The sequence below is a fragment of the Apteryx rowi genome, unplaced genomic scaffold (genome assembly GCF_003343035.1).
Source record: "Apteryx rowi isolate R43461 unplaced genomic scaffold, aptRow1 scaffold_263, whole genome shotgun sequence".
Taxonomy (NCBI): domain Eukaryota; kingdom Metazoa; phylum Chordata; class Aves; order Apterygiformes; family Apterygidae; genus Apteryx; species Apteryx rowi.
The window spans coordinates 526,855-549,758 of NW_020449008.1; the positions used below are offsets into that span (position 1 = coordinate 526,855).

At 37.7% G+C, this 22,904-nt stretch overlaps 1 protein-coding gene across 1 annotated transcript in view; it reads right to left on the reverse strand.

Moving 5' to 3' along the window:
• SCUBE1 (signal peptide, CUB domain and EGF like domain containing 1) overlaps positions 1-22,904 on the reverse strand; it is a 219,319-nt gene that overhangs the window by 189,699 nt on the left and 6,716 nt on the right. The window lies entirely within an intron of this gene.

Below are 22,904 nucleotides of genomic sequence, written 5' to 3' on the forward strand. Positions count from 1 at the left end.
CAAAATAACAGTAGTGTCATCATAGTAAACAATGATAAGTGGTCAAAAATAAAACTGATCTTGGTATATTTTTATATTTGAAATGTAGTTTTAATTGTTGTCTTTAAAATAATCAAGCAGAAAATCAGTTAAAATATTTTGACTTTGTAGTAACAAACAGCTATCTGAAATGTGTCGCTATTAATACGGCWATATAATAATATAATATATAATAATACATATATATAATGATATATAATAATAAAATAAAAGTATGCCTTCTTTAACCACATCAAAAGTGTCTCAGATGAAGGAAGATCTAATATATTGTTGACAATATGTAAGGCTGTTTTCTGTGCAATGGATCTTGAAAAACACCATCTCTGAATTAACTGTCACAGTCAACTGAGCTCTTTGAATACACTGTTGATAACATTATGGGGCAGTTTTGTCCCCCTCTAAATAAGCCCTATTATCATTTTCTAGATTACCTCATGTATAGCAATAACAAAAAATTTGTTCATAGTTTTATTCTTAGAAGGTACACCAGAATTACGTTTTAATTTTTTTTTTTTTTGGTACACTGATATACATCTGAAAGGCTACCACGAATAACAAGAGATAGGCATTCTGCCTCAAATGCAGACAACTCTATTGTGGACTTCCTGTCTCATACAGAAAACACTTTTTCACTCATTCCAGAAAGTGTAAACTTTCTTCTTTTTACAGATTGTATCTTGACTTATTGATGGAATGTCATCATCACAGTCACTGCTGTGAACCATTCAGAAATGCACTTCTCAACCAACTAAAAATACAAAAATAATTATAAAACCAGTCTCATATCAAGACATATAAATCTATCAGCCCTCCATCTGCTGTGTGCTAGAACAAAATCTGCAGTTACTGTCCCTAAGTTACACAGTCCATGATAAATTTATGGGAAAAAGTCGTCTTCTTAGAAAATCATCTGTTGGTATGTTAGAGCTATTTTGGATATACATTTCAAATGTGTCCTCCATTACAGGAGTAGTTGAAATATTTCTGTATTAGGTTCACATAGACATTTAGGCTCTTTTACTTTTAAAAGTACTACAGGACAAGCATTGCTACCTGAGATCATACCCAGACACAATCCCAAAACAGCAAGGCAGTTTGGGAAAACCAAGGACTCTGCCGAAAATACAGCTCATACTTAGTCATTCACTGCTCTCAGCACTTCTGACCCTTGGCTTGAATCTGGCTGGGTTTTCCCTCTTGGCGGAGTCCTCTTGAGTGGTTCTTCAAGCTGCTGGAGCAAGAAGAGCAAGCTCCCTGCAAGTGTTTTTGCAAGCCTTCCCCCTCAGGACTATCCTGAAACTCTTCCATAATCCCATTGTAAACTCAGAGCCCATGTCTCCTTCAACTTCCATCCCACAGCTCTGAAGCCCTCCTTCTACAACCTCCCCAGCAACTCAAAACCAGAATTATTAATTTGGCTTTATTAGCAAAACTGGTTAACTTTTCTGTAACTCAGCATTCAGTACAACAAAAACAGTGGAAAAGAGAAGTTGGAGAGGGGATCCTTCTAACATAAACACTTGCTGCTAATATGTAAACTTCCTAGTCTTTTGACCACAGCCCTGTTTTAGAACGTTCCCATCCTTTACTAAAGATTTCCATCCATCAGTTGTACAAGTGCTAAATTAGCACATTCTGTGGAGGTGCTCTATCTTCAGGAGTCCAATATGGCAGCAAAAAGCTACATCTGTGATTTTTCCTGAAAAAAATAACGACTAAATCAATTACTACTTATTGGGTGTATTCCAAACACACCTCCAATATGATATTACAAAGCCCCAGAGAGGAAGCTCTCTGTTATTTATATTCTAGTGATSCTGGGTGCACATTTCCAGTGTGTTCTAGACATCTCTACTTAGCAAACATTTGAAGTTTACATAACCATTCACGAATATTTCCAGAAACTTTCTATAATTCTTAGGCTACAAGGACAAAAAATAGATACCTACAGTAATATGATACAACAGGCTGAGTCAAAAAACAAAGAGCATATAACATGATTTTGATGTTGTATGTGTGCTTCACAACAGTCATAGGAAAAAAAATGATAACTTCCTTTTAAGCTTTGTTCTTAGCTTTTGTCTAGGACTGAGTTTCTTCAGAACAAGGAATTCAGAAGCAAGTTTAATCAGCTGTGATGTTACTCAGTGTCACACTGCAAAGGGCTGGCCAATTCGTTCCCCCTTTTCAGACAACAAATGAATCAAATAGGACTATTCATTAAATTAAGAGACAGGACAGCCTTCATAAGGGACAAATCAAAGAAACACAAAGTCTTTTGAGTGGTTGTCCTTTATACAGTTCTTATTTCTCAAAAGTTGTACTGAGATTAGAAGCACTAGATGCTAATGTAATGCAAATACATGACTTCCAGCAAGGGTAATCTAACAGATGCATAAACCAGAAAAATTAACAAAAGGCACAGATTTTTTTCATCTCTTTCTCTCAAGGAGTTCAAGTTGCCTTAAATAACTTTTGCCAGAAGATTAGAGGATTATTTCTCCCCTTTTTACCCCAAGAGCTGTACAAAACCAGGAGAGGAGCCAAACATTCTACCTATTCTTAAGAGCCACGTTGCGGGTTTTTGCTGTTTCTGCCCCCTCCAAAAACACCTTGCTATTCAAGAGACCTCACCCAGTAGGCTGACCAAAATTTCTATCTCCAGTACTGCTGGTAAAACACTAGGGGGTAATACTGGTGAATTTAAAACATTTTCTGAAAAAAAATGCACAAAGCCTGCAAAGTCCAAAGGTTGGACTTGTTTCAAACCCCAGTTGCACCAAGAGAAATGCACACAATGTGCCTGCAATGCATGAGAACACCACTCCATCTTCTCTCCTCATATACCTGGTTGAGGACATTGCTTAAAGAATGCATCACTGACAGTGCCGAGCAAGTGTAATTTACAGGCAGAACATTACAGGTGACCTGGCAGGATAGGGCTTTCATAGGAAGCTTAATAGATCAATAAAAACAAAAGGAGCACATTCAAATATATAAAACCTGTAGGCGTCCTCTTAATTTTATCTATTGTAAAACTCAAAATTCCCAGTGGCCAGGTATATTTACTTGCTTTGGTAATGTCATATCCTATTACTATTTTTTTCTGCAATGGATAGAACTAGGTCTTAATCAAACTCTTGACTCCAAACAGCTCTAACTCAGAAAGTTAACTTTTTCCACAAATTGTGTAGCTTCAACTATCTTTAACATTTTTAGTGTTAATCACTTAATCTTGCCATTTACGCTGAAGAAATTGCTGCAACACAGAAATGAAATGAGAAACAAAGAAACATTGCCATCAATCCAATAAATTGCTGCGCTGGATGCAGGTATGTGCAACCTTGTATTAGTAGGATTTATTGTAATCCACCTCTATGCTGGAAAAATATTTACAGTAAATTATTTACTCCAGCTAATTCCTGCTGTGCAGACAGGCAACTGTTGGGATGTCTAATGAAGATAATGCCAGAGTAAGTCCCCTTAAAAAGGTACTGCAATTTCCTCTTTAAGAGGAATTAATTTCACATAGTATTATAATGGCAGCAATCACAGGAGCCCTGGGAAAATAACTAAAAGCACCAAAATGATTAAGAAGGCCATTTATAATAATGACATAGTCTGCTAAGCACCTATCTGGGCTTGCTGTGCTCAAGTGAGACAGCAACTCCCAAGACCAGAGCTGGAGGTATACAAGCACATACTCAGCTTTGGTGAGCTAGTTTTGATCATCTCTCTCTCTGGAATTGTTTGGGAATTCTCCAAAAGCCACTGTTTGTTTCCAAAATTTTAAAAGAAAAATTATCAGAAAAAAACGGAGAAAAAGAAGCTGCTTCCTTGGGTGTGCTAGTAAGTGCACGGATTCAGCTGTTTCTCAAGGTGAAAGAAGTTTAGATATTGACATTATAACACCTTCTGGAAAGCAGAGGTGAATCTTTTTGTTACAGTTCAGAAATAACTCTCTCTCAACAACCATAGGGAACCTAGCGCTGCCATGCACTGCTCTTTTAGTCTTCAGTGAACAGTGGTGTTACTTGAAGAGTACATCCTGCATGAGACTGAAGTTATTATATTAGAATCAAAGAACTTTTTTTAAAAAAATAGACAGTTAGTTTAGAAAATCCTAGCATTTGTTCCCGCAAGGAAACTCTGTAACTTTCAATCACCATATTTGAGTTAAGGGAAGAAAATTTGAAGCTGTCTTCTTTAAGTGACCTAATTCTTCGTAGTCTGTTAGGACCTGTATCTTCCTTACACAGACTGGGGTTGACTCTTCTTTCATTAATATAGGCAAGACTCGCACAAGCCCAGAAATATGTTTCCTTTGTGTATTTTGTATGGAAGGGATCGCCCTCTCAGGGATCTCACAAAGACACTGTGATTTAGCATCCTCCAGAGAAGCAGCTCTTCAAGGAGCACATACAGCTTGACTAAGAAAAGTTCAAAATACAAGAACCAATCTCTTCTGCTTCCAGTATCACAGTAATTCTGCTTCCTATTTCACCAGAGAAGACACAACACTATGCAATAACTAGTGTCCAAAATCCAAAACAAACTGTAAAACAGAGTGAGGAAAATGCTAGTTCCCATTTTGTCTAAACGGTTTCAACCTAGCGCTATGAAATTTACTGAGTGCCAATATCTTTTCCAAGCACTAACAATCTTAGCTGGAAGAAGGCTCAGACTTTATTCTAGGGAAGCACAGAACCTACCTCCAGCAAAATCCATTCCCATTCTTCATTATACCAGCTGCCATTCATTAAGTTCTTGAATGTCCAAAAATGATTAGAACACTTATAGCAAAAGTTATTTGTCAGCACAGCTATAGATCATTATCTGCAAAACTACTGAAATCAAAGGAAACGTCTGCATGGAGTTGATGATTTTTTTCAGTGTCACAGCTAAATTGTCACACAAGCCTTATGGCTATTAACACACAAGAGAAAAATAGCTGAGCCATTAAAGCCAYGGGGCCGCACGCAACTCTTAGTGCTGAATTCCAAAGATTTCTACATAAAACGGGAAAGTGGGCATTGGCACGACCTCTGTCTCGGCCACTGTCAAGGCCACAGACCCCAGTACTCATGATGCAATGGTAGATCTTCAAAATAGGGGTAGGACTGGGTAAAATTTGTGTTTGTTTAAAATCTTTCTAGACTACTGATATAAGGGAAGGATCTGGAATTAATTTAGTAAACACAAATTACAATTGACTTTGAAAGGAATAATTTATGTGCTTGAACATTTTAAAATAAATAGCCAAAGGAAGCTGTCTGCCCACATCAATTTCTTCTAAATTAGAGAACCATGAACAAAACTTAGCATACAGGTATCTTTCACAGACATGGGACATTTCCTAAAGGAGTCTGACTCATAAAGTAGTTTGAAAAATATAGAGTAAATTCTTTGCAAGCGTCATCTTGATGGAAAAACCCACATATTTATGCAGTATCTGAAGAGAAAAATATTTCAAAGTTTATCTTTACTTATCTAGCTGCTTTAAACAAAACACCACCTAGATGTATTATTGAGACAGTAAATAACATTGTCATCTTTAGAGACTTGCCAGCAAAGGAACAATGTTTTACCTTCCTGCTCCATGAGAGGTTGCTACTAGCCCTTGTTTTATCTATAGAGACAAAGGATACCACTTGCAGAACTCTGTATTTTCTGTCTTGTTGTGCTCAGAGAAGTTATACTACAGCTTTCCAATTGTAGCATGTTGCCTGTTTATCCAGAACTGGTATGCAGCAATGGACATTGCAAAATGCTGGAACACATATTCCATGTGGGAATACTTTGCACTTTTATGGACTCTCTTAAAAGGCCTTCAAGAATTTTCACTGATTCATAACTGAGCTTTGGTCACTATTCATCCCTGGACCAATGAAGCATCCTCATTTCCACAAATAATACAGAAGAAGAAAAGCCCCATCCCAGGTCCCAAATCCTACACAATTAAGAATAGAGCTGTAGCATGAAAAGAGCTGTCTACCCCACCGCAAAGTTTTATGCAACCTTGTTCTCAGATGCTTGGGAAAGAAGTAGCCTTGTAATGTCCAAAGATGAAATGCTCTGAGGTAAAGTCCCAACCCTACAAAAATCAAGAGACATTTTTGCCACTGGCTGCATGGAGCCCAGAAAACCTGTTTCCTGGGACACACAGTAAAGACATGTCAGAGCTGCAATTAGAATTCAAATTTCTTGTTCCTACTTCCAAATTCAGAACAAGAAGCAGTGTAGCATCAACACCCTTACTTTACTTTTAAGGAAACAGGCAGAAATGAAGTAATGTGCAACAATGACAAGAACAGAATCAAGATCAAATCTTGGATCATAATCAGATCACATCTTACTCGTTATCGCTGAACTTTAATGACTGGATTTGGGGGCTGTAAAAGCCATTAAAATAAACAAAAACAACATGGGCATATTTATATATATTGTTTTTCTTTGGCACATTCTACATTTAATATACTTCCAGCAGTTATGCACACACTGGATAACCCGAGCCATTTAATACATCTGTATTCCTCATATCAAGTTGCACTTTCCTATAAGTAGGGGAGCCAGCTTTAAATCTAAAGGCCAGAAGAAAAGCTGAAAGAAAAAAAGGTGAAAGACTGTTTTGGTTAAGTGCTGGCCTTATTTGTCAAAACTTCAGATCTCTTTAGAAAGCATTCAACCAGAGCAAGAATACTAAAATGAAAAAGTTCTCAGGAGGAGTTTAGCATTAGCAAATTTCCACATGTTCAGAATTATTTGAAGTCATTAGGTGCTTTGCCTTTTAAAATCTTCAAGAGTTGACCCAGCCAGGTGTATGAAGAATCAACTGGAAAAATGTTATCAGTTCTGCTCAACCTGATCTGCTGAAATTCTGCTCCCCCCTGTGAGCTTTGTCATAGCAGGATTTGGCATCTAAGTCAAATTTTATGAAGAAAATATTGACATAAAAAGAAACTCTGACGCATTCAGATTTTTCTTTTCCAAACAAAACCTTCACCTCCATCTCACAGTGAAGTCCATTTCTGAAAATCCCTTTCCCCATGGAAGGCTTCATTAAGATACTTTTTCTACAACAGAAAACAATTAAAATTTATCATTTGTTACATCTGGTTCCTCTGAGATATTTTATTCTTAGACTCATAAATGTTTACTCTTTAGATGCTGTGACCTTGGATATGTCTAATCTATCTAATGAATCAAAGAGTAACACACAATGCACTTTTTATAGCTTTCAAGTTGTCATGATGTTTTCAAGATGCTTGTACCCAAGAAAACTGTAAAATTTGATAGCCATTAGGACTACTTTGAGAACCAAGGTCAAGGGTGAGGAGGATGGGAATAGGGGAAAATCAGAGAAAGAAGCCTGATGTTTCTCAGTGGAGAAAGGGAAGAATACAACAGGTACAATAGTTTATTTAGCATGAATTTTTTTTCAGTGTAATTCCCTCAAGAGTACTAAGAGTACTGTACCTCCAATGTTTTTCCTATTAATGCAACCACAAAGAGAAAAAAAAGTAAATTCAATTTTACAATTTTCTTCAAAATGTCACAAAGCTCTATTTTCCAATATTAAAACAGCAATAAAATAAAAATGCCACACCAGCTTAATGACGATGGTTTGGATGTAATTTGTGGTATTGTTGGGGTGATTTTCTGGAAACCATTTCATACGATTCCCAGAAAACATCAGGTTCTCTGCAGCAGTTTTATTTGCTTCCTCTTCTTCTGCGATGGCTGAACACAATATTCATCATGCTTTATATCTTGTTAAAGCACTTGTCCAAAAAAAGGGGGAAAAAACTCTAAATACAGACCAAAATAAGGAAGGGTATGTCCAGCTGGTTAAACAATACATATATTTTTCAAGTGCAAGCAGCTTCATATTTAGAACTGTCCTTCCTGAAAACATTTAGGATGCATTTGGAGAGCAGATGAGATATCAGTCCATTTATCACCGGCTGTAGGGTGTTTTTTTGTTTGGGTTTTTTTTTTTTACTTTCTATTTTTTTAATATGCTTTTCTCCAACTGCAATTATTATATCCTAAATTTAAGAGAAAGCCTTGAGACACCCACTGCAGGTCCCTATTTTGTGCTGGGTCTGAATTTTTATCCTGTTAAACTGATCATAGCAAGCATGAATCAAGTTGCCAAAAGTCACACAGAATAAGGTTGGCTTTATGAGAGTCACCTTCCCTTCTGGGGAAGGAGATGGACCAACTGCTCTGGAAAAAGACAGACAACAAGCTCCCAGACATGCAAGCCCTTCTCCAAGGAGGCTATGGAGTACACAAACTTCTGAAGTTATCAGCTGTAGGAAAAGTAGGTGTGTTTAGCACATATTATTTTGCAAGTTTTAGTTAATGTTCTTCAAATACCATTTATCATATATAGGGAAAATTAAAGAGTCACATCCAAAGCGTGCACTAGCTAGACATGGTCAATCCTTCAGTGCTGTAAGTAGAATTCAGCAGACCCAGCTCACACACTGTTAAATGGAACAAGGCAGTAGACTGTGAAAATTCAAGCTTTCTGCAGTAGCTGAATGGTTACATTTTACATTTTTGGTGAATGACCATCATATTCTTCATTCATTGATAAGAAATAAGGTCCCTGGAGCCTCCTTTCCTTATGTTTCTCTTAAATCCACCTTTCCTCTCTCTGTTTTCTGTCTCTCTTCTCTTTCCTCTGCATTTCCCTCCTTACTCAAACTCCCAGATCAGAGTTGGCAGAAAGTTTTTAATGGCTGGACATTTTAACACTAAAACTTCACCACCAGGAATCAGACTTGATATGCCCATCAATTTGCCAACAGACTGAAGAATCTACTCCTTTGATTCATTCTTTCAGGACGCCTCCAGTTGGAGGTATGTATCACCGGTTTAGTGTACCTGTATTTTGCCAATGGAAGGTTATTGATGAAGTATGGGGGAGGAGGGGAGGGTTAAAAATTACTTAAAAAAAAAAAGAAAAGAAAAAAGACACAAAACCTGAAAGCTGATTCTGCGTGCACTTAGTGCAACTTGCCAGCCACATAAATTCTTTTTATAGCAGCATATCTAACACTCCTGGAGCAGGAATGGAGAGGAGATCAAATAAATGACAGGACCTACTCTTCATTTAGGAACTTGCAGAGGTTTTGACTACTTAATTGAGAAGTCTTCCTACAGCACTATCATATACGTTTATATAGCGCTTTTTGCCTAGAATGCCTTTTGGAAGTTGAAAACCAGTTGGACAGCTACAGTCATTAATGGAAAAAAATAGTAAGGCAGAGTTCTTTCTTTGGGGAGCGAATACAGTTTCTRTTTAAGTATTAAAGTATTATTTCTATGTGACATTTGCCATCCTAGCCAGCACAATGAGAACTGATCTGGGAACATTTGAGCTTCATTCATGGTTAATACAACATTTCTCTAGATAAAACCAAAAGTATTGTTATCTCACATTAGACATCTTGAACCCCTGATTAGGGTTTGCTGTGGTTTGACATTTTTCCTAACTGATATTTAAACAGATTGGCTACCAGTTCTTTGAACTGCAAGTGAGATACCCAAATAAAGATGGATACCTGCAGAGCACATAACAGTTTTAGAGTCTGTCTTTATTTAGTAGCTGCCATGCCTGAGAAGCTCAAGCAGAGAGACTTCCTGTTTACAAGCTGTTATGAATGTGAAACATGACATCTGACAGCATTTTTCCCACCACTTCTAAATCACAGCCACTTCCACCACAATTCCCTCTTTTAATATAATAGGAAATGTTTGATTCCACATCTAATCCTGCAAGTTCTTGGAAATCTAATGGGAGCATATTTTGGTGCGCTCTACTGCCACAAGTGATGTGCACGTATCGTAACAATTAGGACTTCAGTAAGTCAAGGCAGGAGGTTATTCCTAGAACTTCAGATTGAAAGATACATCTAAAAACCTTGGGGGAGATGTTTAAGACTGTCAAACTAGCTGATTGATACAGACATGATTCACTAAGCTTTTTCCAACCCTTGTGGGGGTCTCCCATGTTTTTGGTTTACATACTGCTAACCTTCCTTTGCATTTTATTTTTAAACTTCTGTCCATTGACAAAAGGAAAAAATCCCAAGCCTTTGTTCTGAAATGAATTCCCCTTATTATCAGTCATGGATGAACACTAACTTATCTTCTGTGGCTTTCATGTGGGAGAACTTAATAGAATGTGGCTATTCCTCCTTACTCATTTCAGAATGAGTCCATGGCAGATCATGCACTGTGAAATGGAAATTTTCTTGATATCRTATAGCTCATGCTTCATTAGCCCCTGGCAGATTAACACTATTTCAGTTTCAGGTGGAGACAGCTAAGACCACAAGCAGGATGAGAACCTTTATAGCAGTGGTTTTCAATCTTCTTGGATTTGAGGAACTTTTATGTTTTCCAGCATAGGTGCTAATCCCTGTATGGCGAATTTAAGCCTTCTAACATCAGGCTTACCTTTCCAAACTACTTTTTCACAGATGCTTCAGCAGTAGTCCTTGGACTACTACAGGCTCCCAAATGAAAACTGTTCTGCAGTGCTGGTTAATCGCACAAGAAATATAATGTAACTATATTATGTAGGACTTGTAAAATGCAGGGCTTCCTGTCATCCTGTATTACATGGTCAAACTCCCCACTTTGCACAGGAGACGTATGGGACATCAGTTTTCCCCAAGACTGCAAAAACTCTCACACATGCACCACAAAACTAATCTAACTACCTGCAGAGTAACACTGCAGCACATGCACTATGAATCTGCTGTGGAAGAATCACTGCACATACTCACCTGACCTGTCCAGGGCTGCTCTTCATTTCCACATTTACTGTAGTCATATGGCAACTTCTGAATGTGGTAAACAGGCAACTCATAGATTTGTGTCCCCTAACAATGCTGGACCTAATAGTTACAAAACCCAAGAAAGTAACTCTGAGTATTATTTTCTGACCTGCTCCCTGTAGCTGAACAAATTCAAACGGTTTCTCAAAAGCAACCTTTAAGGAGGGAAGGCCTCCCAACATTATGGTTTGCAAAGAAGAGCAAAGATCAATCTGCAAGGACTGCCATTCTAATTCCTTCCCAACTGTGAAAACGGTAACTCCTCACCTATTAAACAGCAGATGACTGGACGATAATCTGAATGATCCTTCTTTGTTTCAGAATCATTACATTTATCTTTGCACAAGTAGTTTTTCCACCTACAGAAGTGTTTATTTGGTGTAAGATATGATGGTAGAGCAGCTTTAACACATAGAATATAGAGTGTATGGGTCATTCATTAAAAAAGAGGTCCCCAGTCTTTGTGGTAATTTAAGACCCTAGGGTAACTTTGGCGAGACTAATATATTAATACCAATCTGTTGACTAACTTCCAGTATGAATCATCGGACATTCCATATTCATATTCCATTCAATTTCATATTTTCCCTTTCTTTTCTCTGATGCCATGCACTGATAGTAACCCCATTTAAAAATTACTTCAGTAATTTTACTGTAAAATTACTTCATCCTAGACACAGACGCATTATCTGTGTATTATTTATGTTTTCGGGAGAGTGTTAAATATTCATTTTTCTTATTCACTTCCTATGAGAAAAGTCTTATAAGATTTTTCTTATGAGTCCCTTGCAGGTTTGTGGGTACTCAGCATCTTTAGGAAACAAATTAAGTAAAATTATTTGAGATGACCCTGCATTTAAGAGAACTGTTTTCATTATGGGCTTGATATATTTGTTTCAATGGGATCTGAGAAGACTAAATTGAATAGAAAGTAGATCAAGGATTTACAATAATTTTTTTTTTAAATCTGAGGTAGACTTACAAAATGCAACATGCTTAAAATCATTTTTGTCTAGCACCTTTCCACTCTGTGCACTTTATAGAAGGTAAAAATGCTATTAAACTATACATCTTATTATTATGTGAGAGTTAAACATGCTCAAGTCACATTTTGTTTCTGTAATGACAAATTCAACTTGTCACAGAATTGTGTTTCAGAATCTCAAATTTTATTAGGCACAGATAAGCAAAATGCAGTAATCTAAAGTAGTCTAAAGGTTTAATTAAAAACCCAATAAACAGTATTTTTTTTAATTGGATAGGTACATCCACTATAAAACTAGAGATGAGGAAAGTCAATTTTGCAAAGTTGTTGATAATTTCCCCACATTTCTCCTTCTTCCTCCCCATCTTTCTAGACAATCCCTTTTTTAAGGCTTTATCTGGTGAAGGTTGATGCTATTTTTAAGTCATATAAACAAAAGTCCAGGAGAGAACACACTGCAGCATTCTGAGTTACCATAGAAAACAGGGCACCAAGACCTGACCAGCTAACTCATCCATTATTAACACAGGACTTTGCCCTCAGTAAAGCACTCAAAATGAAATAATGTGGTTTTAGTTGTTATCCATGGTTCCTGGCTTAAGAATTTAACAATCTAAAGTTAGATTGAACATTCAGATCGAGCTTTTCAAAGCACTTGTTTAGTCTTCATATCTGACTTAAAACTCTCCTTTAGGAAGTCTTGTTTTCAGAAAAGATGGGAAGGCCAGTAATTTTGAAGTTGTTAGTTGATGACCCCCAAATTAATATCTGGTCTTGTAGGTTTTGGCCAATGTGATGTAGAGAAAGACAATAAGACACACATGGAAAACAATAGCAGGGATGAGGCTGACAAGAGACAGGTGTATATGGTTACCTGTTTCTATACAACTTTTTATTATTACACTGGATATGACTATTGACCTATCTGTAAGCTCTGAGTGTTGCAGAACACATAAGAAGCAAAAGTATTTATTTTCCACTTCTGTTTTGAAGATGCCATTAAACACAGTGATTTGGATGACACTCCTATTTCAAGACGTCTCTAAATCATTAGCTGCAGAAAACAGTTGGATCATTCTTACATGACTCATTTCTTATAGTCTACCCTAAGCATCCATTATTGGCCACTGACAGAGACTGCACATCAAGCTAGAATGACCTTTGGTCTAACTCTGCACGGCCAGCTTACATACTTATGATATTAAATGATAAATATACATAAGTATGTGTCACGGGTAGGGACCACAATTCTTTGTCTGAAGCCACTGTTAAGAGTCCTGATTTTGCCTGCCTCTAGTGGATACAGTTCAACAATCTTTGTGTATCCCTTCAGCATGAAACATAAAACAAACAAGACAATAAAGAGAAATTATAAAAAAAGATTAAAAGGTATTCCAAAGATCTGCTAACTAAACAAATGATACTCACACTCAAGAAGTTCTGTCCATTTGCACAACTGTCATAAATGACTTTTCTGACGAGTTACTTAAGTATACATAAAAGTCTATCAGGTTTACTGTAAAAGACTGTGGATTTGCATTTAGCTTATGCAAGGAGACAACTCACAGCTGCCGGAATTAAAAGCAGTGCAGTTTGAACTAAGGTATGATCACATTGTCTAGTAGTGCTTCCTGAGTAGGATGCATCAAGAAAATTCTTACGACTGAGTTCTAATAAAATGCAATAAGAATTTCAGCACTCTGGTACAATGAAGATTTTTTTTAAAACTATATGCCTGTGCTGCACAAGTGACAGCCTATTTTAGGTTAAACAGTAAAAGAAATAAAACTGAGACTAGGACGATAAATTTCATAATGATCAAATGATAATGTTGCAACTTAAAATTCCCCTGTCTTGGTTAGAATCAAAGCACAACTTAAGTACAAAGTTTAATTTAAATGGACTTTGAATTTCACAACTGTCAAACTCTTTGGCTCAGATACAACTCACCCGATTTTGCATGCTTACATCGTAGATGTCCACATCTGTGATAGAAAGAGACTGTCATTTTCAGGAAATGATTTATCTGGCCTGTTTTTGTCTCCATTAACACAAGGTGAACTGCATCAAGGAAATTCCTATTTCTCTCCACTAACTATAAAGGGAAAGGCAAGATGAATAGCTCAAAGGTACCTGTCTATACTACAGACACTTGTATTTGGACAGATGAAATCCACTCTTAGTCCTCTCAAAGATATCCTAAAATGAACAGAAATTCTACCAACATACCACATGTTCAACAGAAAGAGCAAGGGCCTCCTTCCCAATATTATAGACTTTATTTTTTACTGGAAATTTGGTCTCAGGAAGGAGTGCAATGTAAAGCCCATAATCAACTGTCTGAACACAATTTAAATGTTAAACTAAATGAACTATAGGAGGTATGATTAGAGGTTGTAATTATATACCTAGTAGTCCATTTAATTTAAGTGACTGACAAGCATTCACTTGAGGATAAAGAAATGCAGGAAGCTAATATTTATATTAATTCACATGTTAATTTTGTGATTTGTGACCCCAGAAAACTTTCAAAACAAAAGGGCAGCAATATGCTTTCAAATTGCCACAGAAAAAATAAGTCCACCCCCCACCAATGAAACAATTTTACAGCCAACAGAAGGAACAAAACCACATGGAGGAGATATTTTTTAATTAAGTGCAATATAAAGTGAATAACAGTTACCCATATTCAGTCTGAACAGCTATTATCAAAAGGGCTTCAGCTTTTTAAAATAAACCGTTTAAGAAAGGCTTACTGTTTTAAACATAGGCTGTTTCCGATTATAAAAGAGAGCTTTTAATTAAGATTAGTAAAGCCTAATTCAAGCTATAATTTGGTTCCTTTAGTTAGTAAATGTCTATTAAAACTGAGCAATTAAGGTTAAATGGGTTGAAGCATTTAAAGCACTCCCCCCTGCTTCAAATAATATAATAGAAAAGAACATGTCAGTGACTAATTCAGACCAGAAGACATGTATTTCCATTAAGTTTTATGCTTCCTTGTTGATCATAAAGTTTACTAAAGAAGAATCCATTGGTAAACTGTATTTTCAGTGGAACATAATATTGTTCTGTGTTTGAAGTGTTACAGCTTATCATGCATAGTTTCAAGAACAAAATATAAAACACAAATTCTGTAATTTTATAAATATAGCATAAAGCTTGCTTCTATTATGGCTTTTCTCCCTTAATTTTATATAGTTCAGTAATAAAAATCTGTACTAAACTTTCCAGTAGCATATTTCCCCCTTTGGATAGTTTTGTTTGTACTTGACGTATAACAGTCTTGAGCACACACTTCTGATAGGGTAAGGTAGAGGTACACTAAGATTTTTATTACTTATGTAAACAGGCTCTTAAAGCATTCCCACCCCACTCCTATTTTCACAACTTCAACAGTTCTTCTAAGACTGAAAATCTTCATGCTTGGTCTCATCTTTGAGATCAATTTCTTTTAGCAAGTTTAAATAAGATTGGTTAAGTCAGCCCAAGGCCCATATTTCTGCACACACAACATGTGCTCCACACACATCCCCGTCCAGCTGTGGCAGACCTATCACCTAGTGGGGCCCGTCCATAACACTCACATCCACACAGCAAACCTCCCATGTGCATCTGCAGCCTTCAGGACTCCCACAAGCACATATATCTTGACTACATAGAGCAGACTGCATGACCAAGATACCAGGCTATCCTTTTCCTTAAACACAAGACCTGCAGGATATGCTGTGTGCAAACACAGTCATTTAGGTGGCTTCACAGTTATAAGCACTGGGATTTTCCTCACTGAATGGCAACATTAAAAGAAACAYGCTGGTCCTTTCTGAAAGGCATCTCTTTCAGGCCAGCACCCTTCAAGTTCACTCCTGCTAACTCAGGCAAGGCATCACGTAATCCTTCTCAGGTTAAGGATTCACATTGTTTTCCTATACAAAGTATGGGACTTTGTAACGGCTACAGCAACTACCTGTGACCTTCCATACAGATTATCAAAATACTTGTGTTAAAAGCATCTAAAAATTACCACCCAATATCTAATCATAACATGAATATTAATGGTAATGATTAAAAGCCTTCTAGGTTTAAGTAGCACAGAAATGTATTCTAGAATACAGGATAACATGCAAATTTACAAGTTGGAATTCTTTAGAATACTTAAATACGTTATCTGGCCTAAAGAGATAATACTAAAAAAGCATAAAGTTACAAGTGTTACTCCCACCTTACCACTGCTCTTTCCTAACCTTTCTAAAATCCTTTTAGCCTTATATTTCATACCACTGCATTAATAATATGGGTTTTCTGAATGAATTTTCATGTGGGCTCACACAGGTATCTATACACGCATATTTACTTGCTTTGTTGCACAAAGCCCCAGTGAAAGCATCCAGAAATGTGCATACGAAACTCTTGTACAACTCAAAGCAAATTATGCCAATGAGCTATTCTAGAAAATGGTATGCAATTGCTGCTGCTACCCTGAATAGTTTTGTGTGTATTCTGTATTCAGAAAACACACTAAAGTTTTCTGCATTTTGCTTCATGAGACTGAAATTGTGAACTGATGTTTTTGTACGCTGTTCTCATATTTTCTTCAGGAAAGAAAATAAAAAATTTCAAAACAGAAAGAATGAGCAGATTCAAACTGCCAGAGGCATAAAGGAGACAAATCATTTTTATATAAGTCTAGAAGTGACCATTAACATAAAACATAAGTGACAACACTTTGGATTTTATCCATATCACAAAAACTTGTTTTCCTAGTCCACCAGAGTGGTTAATCATACTGTAAACAAGAACTTGAGGGCTTGTTTCCATTGTTAAAGCTTTTCAAAGAACTGTAACATAAAGGTTCTTCCACTCTGAGGCCATAATCTCCCTAGATATAAAACTGTTTGCATATAGAAGGGGAGGCATCAGCCACTTTCATTTTCATATAAGGAAACAGTCGATATCTAAAGAAACAGACAATACCCAACCGAACCATTCTAGTCTTCAGGTCTTTACTTCAGGAAAACAAGCTGTGGTTGTCTGTTCCTGCCTCATGCTTGTTCCCTGGCTCACTCTTAAAACTCAGAACAGTCACAGGTCAGAGTAATTCTGGCAGCCCTCATTCCCTCAGTTATTCCTCACACTCTGCACACGTCTACACACTCCACTCTGAACAGAGGCGAATTCGCTTTGCTAGGAATTCAAGCCAAGCAAAAGCCACAGGGCTCCACTTGTGCACAGCCAAGCCTGGGATAACAGGCCCTGCCCTCTAGTAGCCAAATAGTTCAAGCTGAGCCTCCCTAGCGAAGCACTCACGTGGCTTTGGGTCACTGAAACACAGGCCGAGCAAGACTGCCTTTGCCCAGAATAGGCTCACGTAGACAAAGCCACTGTAAGAACCCTTGAGGATATCCTTTATCAATCAACCAGAAACAAAAGCAATCAGTGTGGACTGCCTGTCTTTCAGGTGTGTAGTAAGCACACTGAGACCATTATTAAGGATCAGCTGTACCACTGCACACACAACAACTCCATGCAGTTGGGTTGGTATAAGGAAAAAGTGGGAGGGCAGAGGGGGCAAAGAGGTGAAAAGAGATTTTTTGATCATATTCATCTTTAGTCAGGTTGGAATACATCAGAAAAATAGAAATTTCTAAATAAAGTTGGAATTTGATGCTTTGTAGTTAGACAGAAATACAGGCATTTCTCCAAATCAAAGTTTTTATGGAATGCTTTTCCAATAAAGTTTAGCAAACAGAAGAAAAGTGCAAACAGAATAAAGACACAGCTCTACTCAGTAAAAGACACTATACCTCTAGAGGTATGAAGGCAGATATTTAAGTCACATATCTAGTTCCTCCTACATACCTGCTGCCAAAAATGTAGGTATGCATTACCCACACTCCCATTCAACAAAGTAGATACACACTTACTTTAAGTACTTTTTCACTGTAACAGGGTGACTACTTGCTTGAAAGCTTTGAATGTAGCCTCAGCTTCCAGATAATGAAATCAGAACAAAAGTACTTCAGCCCAATTTCCTTCTGACAATAACAAGAACTGGAATGCATCACAGTTACAACCTGCAGTATTTTCAGCAATGATATGTCCAACAAATAAAAACTACAGCATACAGCAATGGTTTCCATACCCTGATCTCCAAGGCACAGCAAGAATTCTGCAGCAGACCTCCAGAACAGTAACAGACACCAAATCAATATTAGACATCACTTTTGTATGGGTTTTTTTTCAGTTAAAAATTTGATGCTCTGTGAGCACAGTGCCTTGTAAAACATGAGGACTGAGAGTGGTTCATGCAGACTAGGTCTGGGGTACAATGATAAGCAGAGCTTAATTTCAAGCTGAGAGTAAATGCAAATTGGCTTTTATATTCTCTGAAATAAAAGCTCATCTGCTTAATAAATTTATTATAGAAAACAAAGCAATTTGAAGGCCATTTCATCTATTTAGYATTTCTGATTCTGTCAGTGATGACTGTACTATAAAATATTATCAATAACTGTGAAAGCATAGCCTTGAATTTGAGATGTTGGCTATGGGGCAAATGGCACCAAACTGCTCACATGTTAAACACTAGTTCATGTCCGCAAGATGAAGGCCTTACATCAGCTTATTAAATGATACAGACTCTTTTTCTTTTTTTTTTTCCCTTTTCCTTGGTCACTGAAGGAAAAACTGTGATCTACAGCTTTTCTCCAGAGAATGGGCATCGCAGTATTAAAACAAGATAATAACTTCAATTTAATAAAGCACTTAATGGGAATCACTTTAACGGGTAACGTCTACTTAAGATTGAGCACATGCTCAAGTGCTCTGGTGAATCAAGGCATTTGAACAAAACAACTCTTCAAACTGCAGTGTGAATATATTCCTTTTGCAGAGCATCTTAAATGTGTAGGAAAGCCTTGCAATTTTAAGGTGGCCTGTCAGACCTTATGTTCAGTTTCTTATAACTCTGCTAAACATTTATGCTTGGGCTAGAATACTTCATGCAAGACATCTTCTTTAAAGCAAGTCTCTTTTGGGGGAGCTGAAATTTAAAACAAACACATAGACTAAACTAAACAACAACAAAACAGTCCTTTTCCTAAAGTGATCTGATGGCAAATGCACAGCTTTACTTTGTTTAAAAAGCATCAACTCCACACTTACTTGAATAGACTTAGTGCTTTCAGATTTTTGAGCAACTTCTTGTAAGGAGGCAGAAAGTTATCTTTCAGTGGATTTCTAGGGACAGCAAAAGCTGGCCAAGTTATGGCTGAAAATTCAACCAAACAAAAAATAATCTATCACAGTCAAATAAATTCACAAGCTCAGCAGGTACGTGCTGAAATTTAGACAGTTTTTAAAATGTCATCCTTGGTGGATGTTTTTTCAGCCTTAGGCTGTAGTTTCACAATACAAGGGCTCCAGAAACTAAGGCAAATTAAGAAACCTACTCACCCTACTCCACCATAACCTTCTCCCTGACATTTGTTTCAGCCTCTATACCACACAGTTCATTGCCTCTTCAGTTTACAACTGCTTATGGGGCCATGCTGTAATCCTTTGCTTTCCTTTCTCTTTTTGGGGATTATTTTGGTGATATCCTTCACAGTGTAGCCCCACATCAGTTGCCCTGTACCAAAAAACATGATCAAGTAAACAGGAACTTCCTAAATCAGTGCATTGTGGAAGTACAGTACTATTGTTTTTCTGACCAGATTGTATACACATTTTTCCTACAGCTTCCTGCTATACGTCCTCCATTCCAGAGCTACCTGAGGCCAGGTCAAACTTCCCCTCTAATTCTGACTCCCAGCCATTCTGCTCTAGAATGGGGTTGGGCTAGTACCATGGGTACAGAGGCTCTATGCACCATCCGCTTGATGATACCCATTACCTCCGCAGTGTCCTAATGGCATCCGTGAGAATGCTACGTGGCTCGAATGAAAAGGAAACAGAAGTCACATTAGTGGAGTTTATTTGGGCAAGGATTAGAGAAGCAATCTAAGGCCACATTCCCCACCTCCTCTCCCATCATTCGACCAAAGGCTGTCTGACCACATTATGCATCAGTGTATGTTTAGCCACCTAACAAAGGACATGTGTATTTTGGTCATATGATGGACACACATGCTGACCACCTCCATAATCAGATGAGACCTGGCAAATGACAGCAAACAGCCACACAGTGATGTCTTTCCAGCTAACCATCTGAGGAAAGAGCCACAGGTCCAAGGGGGTGGGAACAGCCTGGAACAGGCTGAGGGGCAAGTGAACTTTGAGCTAGAAAGGGGGCAGAGAAGGAGAGAAAAGGAGGAAAAAGGGAAAACTGAGTGCTGGCAGGGGCTGCTTGGCCTTGAAGACAGAACTCAAGGAAGAGGGCCAGTAAGGGGTCCTCAGAGCTTGCAGCTACCACCTCTCCAGTCCCAGAGAAGTCTTGCTATGGGACACCGGTTCCCAGAATAATAATGCTGTAACTTGAATAAGCCACTGAGACAGACGCCAAGGGAAAGTAAACAGAGCAAAATTAAAAAGAGGCAGGCAATAATACACTAAAAGAAGACAAAAGAAAGAGAAGTAAGATTTGCAACATGGAAGTGACAGGGTTAAGAGGCAGCTGAGCAACAGAGTATTCAAGGCAACATAAAGATGAAGAATGCAAGGAAAGGAGACTACACCATCAGAAAAGGTAATAGGCAGGAGAACAGGAAAGACTACAGAGAAATACAGAAATCAACTGGGCAGACAAAAGAGAGGAAAGACTGTTACCATATTAAACAGTATATTTTATTTATGCTCCTTCATTTTATTATAATTTTTCTGGCAGATAATTTACACTGTATATTTGGGGGAAATGAGAAGTTCCTTCTAAATACCAAGTTTACATCACCACAGGAGGCCACCCTGGGTTCTGCAGCTCAGCAACTGTTGAGACTGATGAAATTTTATATATATTTATAAGTTCCCAGAGTACCCATAGACCATCCAGCAGACAGGGAGCTTATCAACTATTTAGAGAAATGTCCTTGGAAAAAAACATATTTTTTCCAAATTGAGAATTACATGTAAGGCTGCTGAGGAATGAGGCCATATTGCTAGCAGCATGGTATTTGTTTATGCAAAATATAGTGATATTTGTTTCCAAGAAGCATTTCTGGGAAAAAAAAAAAGTTAGAGCAAATGTTCTTTTTCTAAGTAAAAATGGAAGATTTCCAAATTGGACCACCGGGGGAGCTGTTCACTGAAGCAGCATTATGGGCTGCCTGAAAGTAGCTCTGAGAGGTAAGACAAGGTAGGGAAGAAAGSGTAGAGGAGAAAACAAGGGTGTGTGTGATACGTGGGTACTGATGACACTGTGAACAATTAGACAGGTCCTGCTGTCATGACTAAAGGATATTCTGGTTTTATTGGATAAACTGATGAACACAGTCGGAAAAATAAAGCAGTCTGCAAGAAAAAAAATCAAGCCTGAATCCTGGCCAAAAACAAAAGCCCCGTTCAAAGAACAAAAGAAGCATCAAGGAAAAAAAAAGTTATTGTAAGCTGCTAATTCACTTAGGCTGTAATAATATTCTGCTTTACTACTGAACACTCTCAGGAGCATTTTCTTGCTTGCTACTTCCTCTCCATCCCCTAACAGACTGCAGTTCCCTAAAGTATTCACCAAACTGGCAAGCTGGTAATCTGGCTTTCAATGGTACAAGACAATTAATAAAAGGGTACAGAAACAGAAGACTTCAATATTGGATGCTGGGAGACACCTTTATCAGCCTAAGCCAAAAATGATACATGAAATTATGTGATCAAATGAGTAGGATTTTCAGAGAGAAGAAAACATAGTTACTGAGCTCCAATCAAAGAAGTCAATTGATGCTTTTGCCCCCTTTTTGACATCATGTAGTGCTTCATCCTGGAGTTGCTTTCAGTGAAATCGCCACAATGGCTCACTCAGAGTAAAGCTATATCCCCTGTGAATAAAGCTAGGAAGATCTGACCCTGAAATGAAAATCGCCACAAAACTGCAGGGAGGCAGACTGTCTCTTCCACTATGCTCACATGGCCTGCTGCAGGCCTACAGGACAAAATAGGCATCACAGATTCTTGCAACAAGTGATCTCATTCAGGCAACACAGCCATTAGGGAAGGGAGACATGAAGTTCAACATGACATTAATGTCTGCCTTCACAACTGCTGGAAAATTGGCATCTGTTAAGGTACTGGGAGAATTTTAACTATGAAACTAGAAAGCACAGCAGCTTCAGTATGTATTATTTGCTAGGGACTTCAAGACTGCAAAGCCATTTCAAAAGAAATTAAATCAGGCATCAAAGCCTCAAGCACTAAACTGAGATCAGGTCATGAAAAAGGTTATACAGAAAATAATAAAAACTAGAATAAGGATATGACCCAAGGATGAAACAATATTAAGGAAAAAAGACATTCACCTTCCTGTAGCTTTTGAGAAGGCAGTAGGCAAACAAAGGGAGTAGATATATCTTTTTATTATTATTATTATTAAACAGAGCTGTTCAGAAAATCCTTTTTTTGTTTTTTTTTTTTAGTTCCTCTGACAGGCATGTAGCAAGATATTATTAGTGGGTCTGAGCAAGCAAACCTAGCACCCACATTACATTTTCACAGACAAGAGCAATAAGACTATGGATGCAGTGATAACATTCAGCCTGAAATGAGTCAATATTTGCAAGATCCCAGAAGACAACCCTTCCTTGAGGGAATGAATTCACCTATTGTAATCAGAAGAATCATCAACCAGGAAGAAGTCACTTAGGCTGCCTTGTTTGGTAGCATCCCTGTTGTTCAGCAGGGTGGGACAGACAGACAGCGCAAGCCTGAGCCCACTTGAAATATGCAAGCATCAAGATGCATAAGTTTCAGAAACCAGAGGGCAACCAGTAGTGTTCATTCAGTCTCACAGGACTTCATTGATAAGATGGTCCATGCATGAAAGATTTGGTGAGAGTGGATTGATGGGACAACATGGGAGTCTTAGAAGAAATGGGATCATT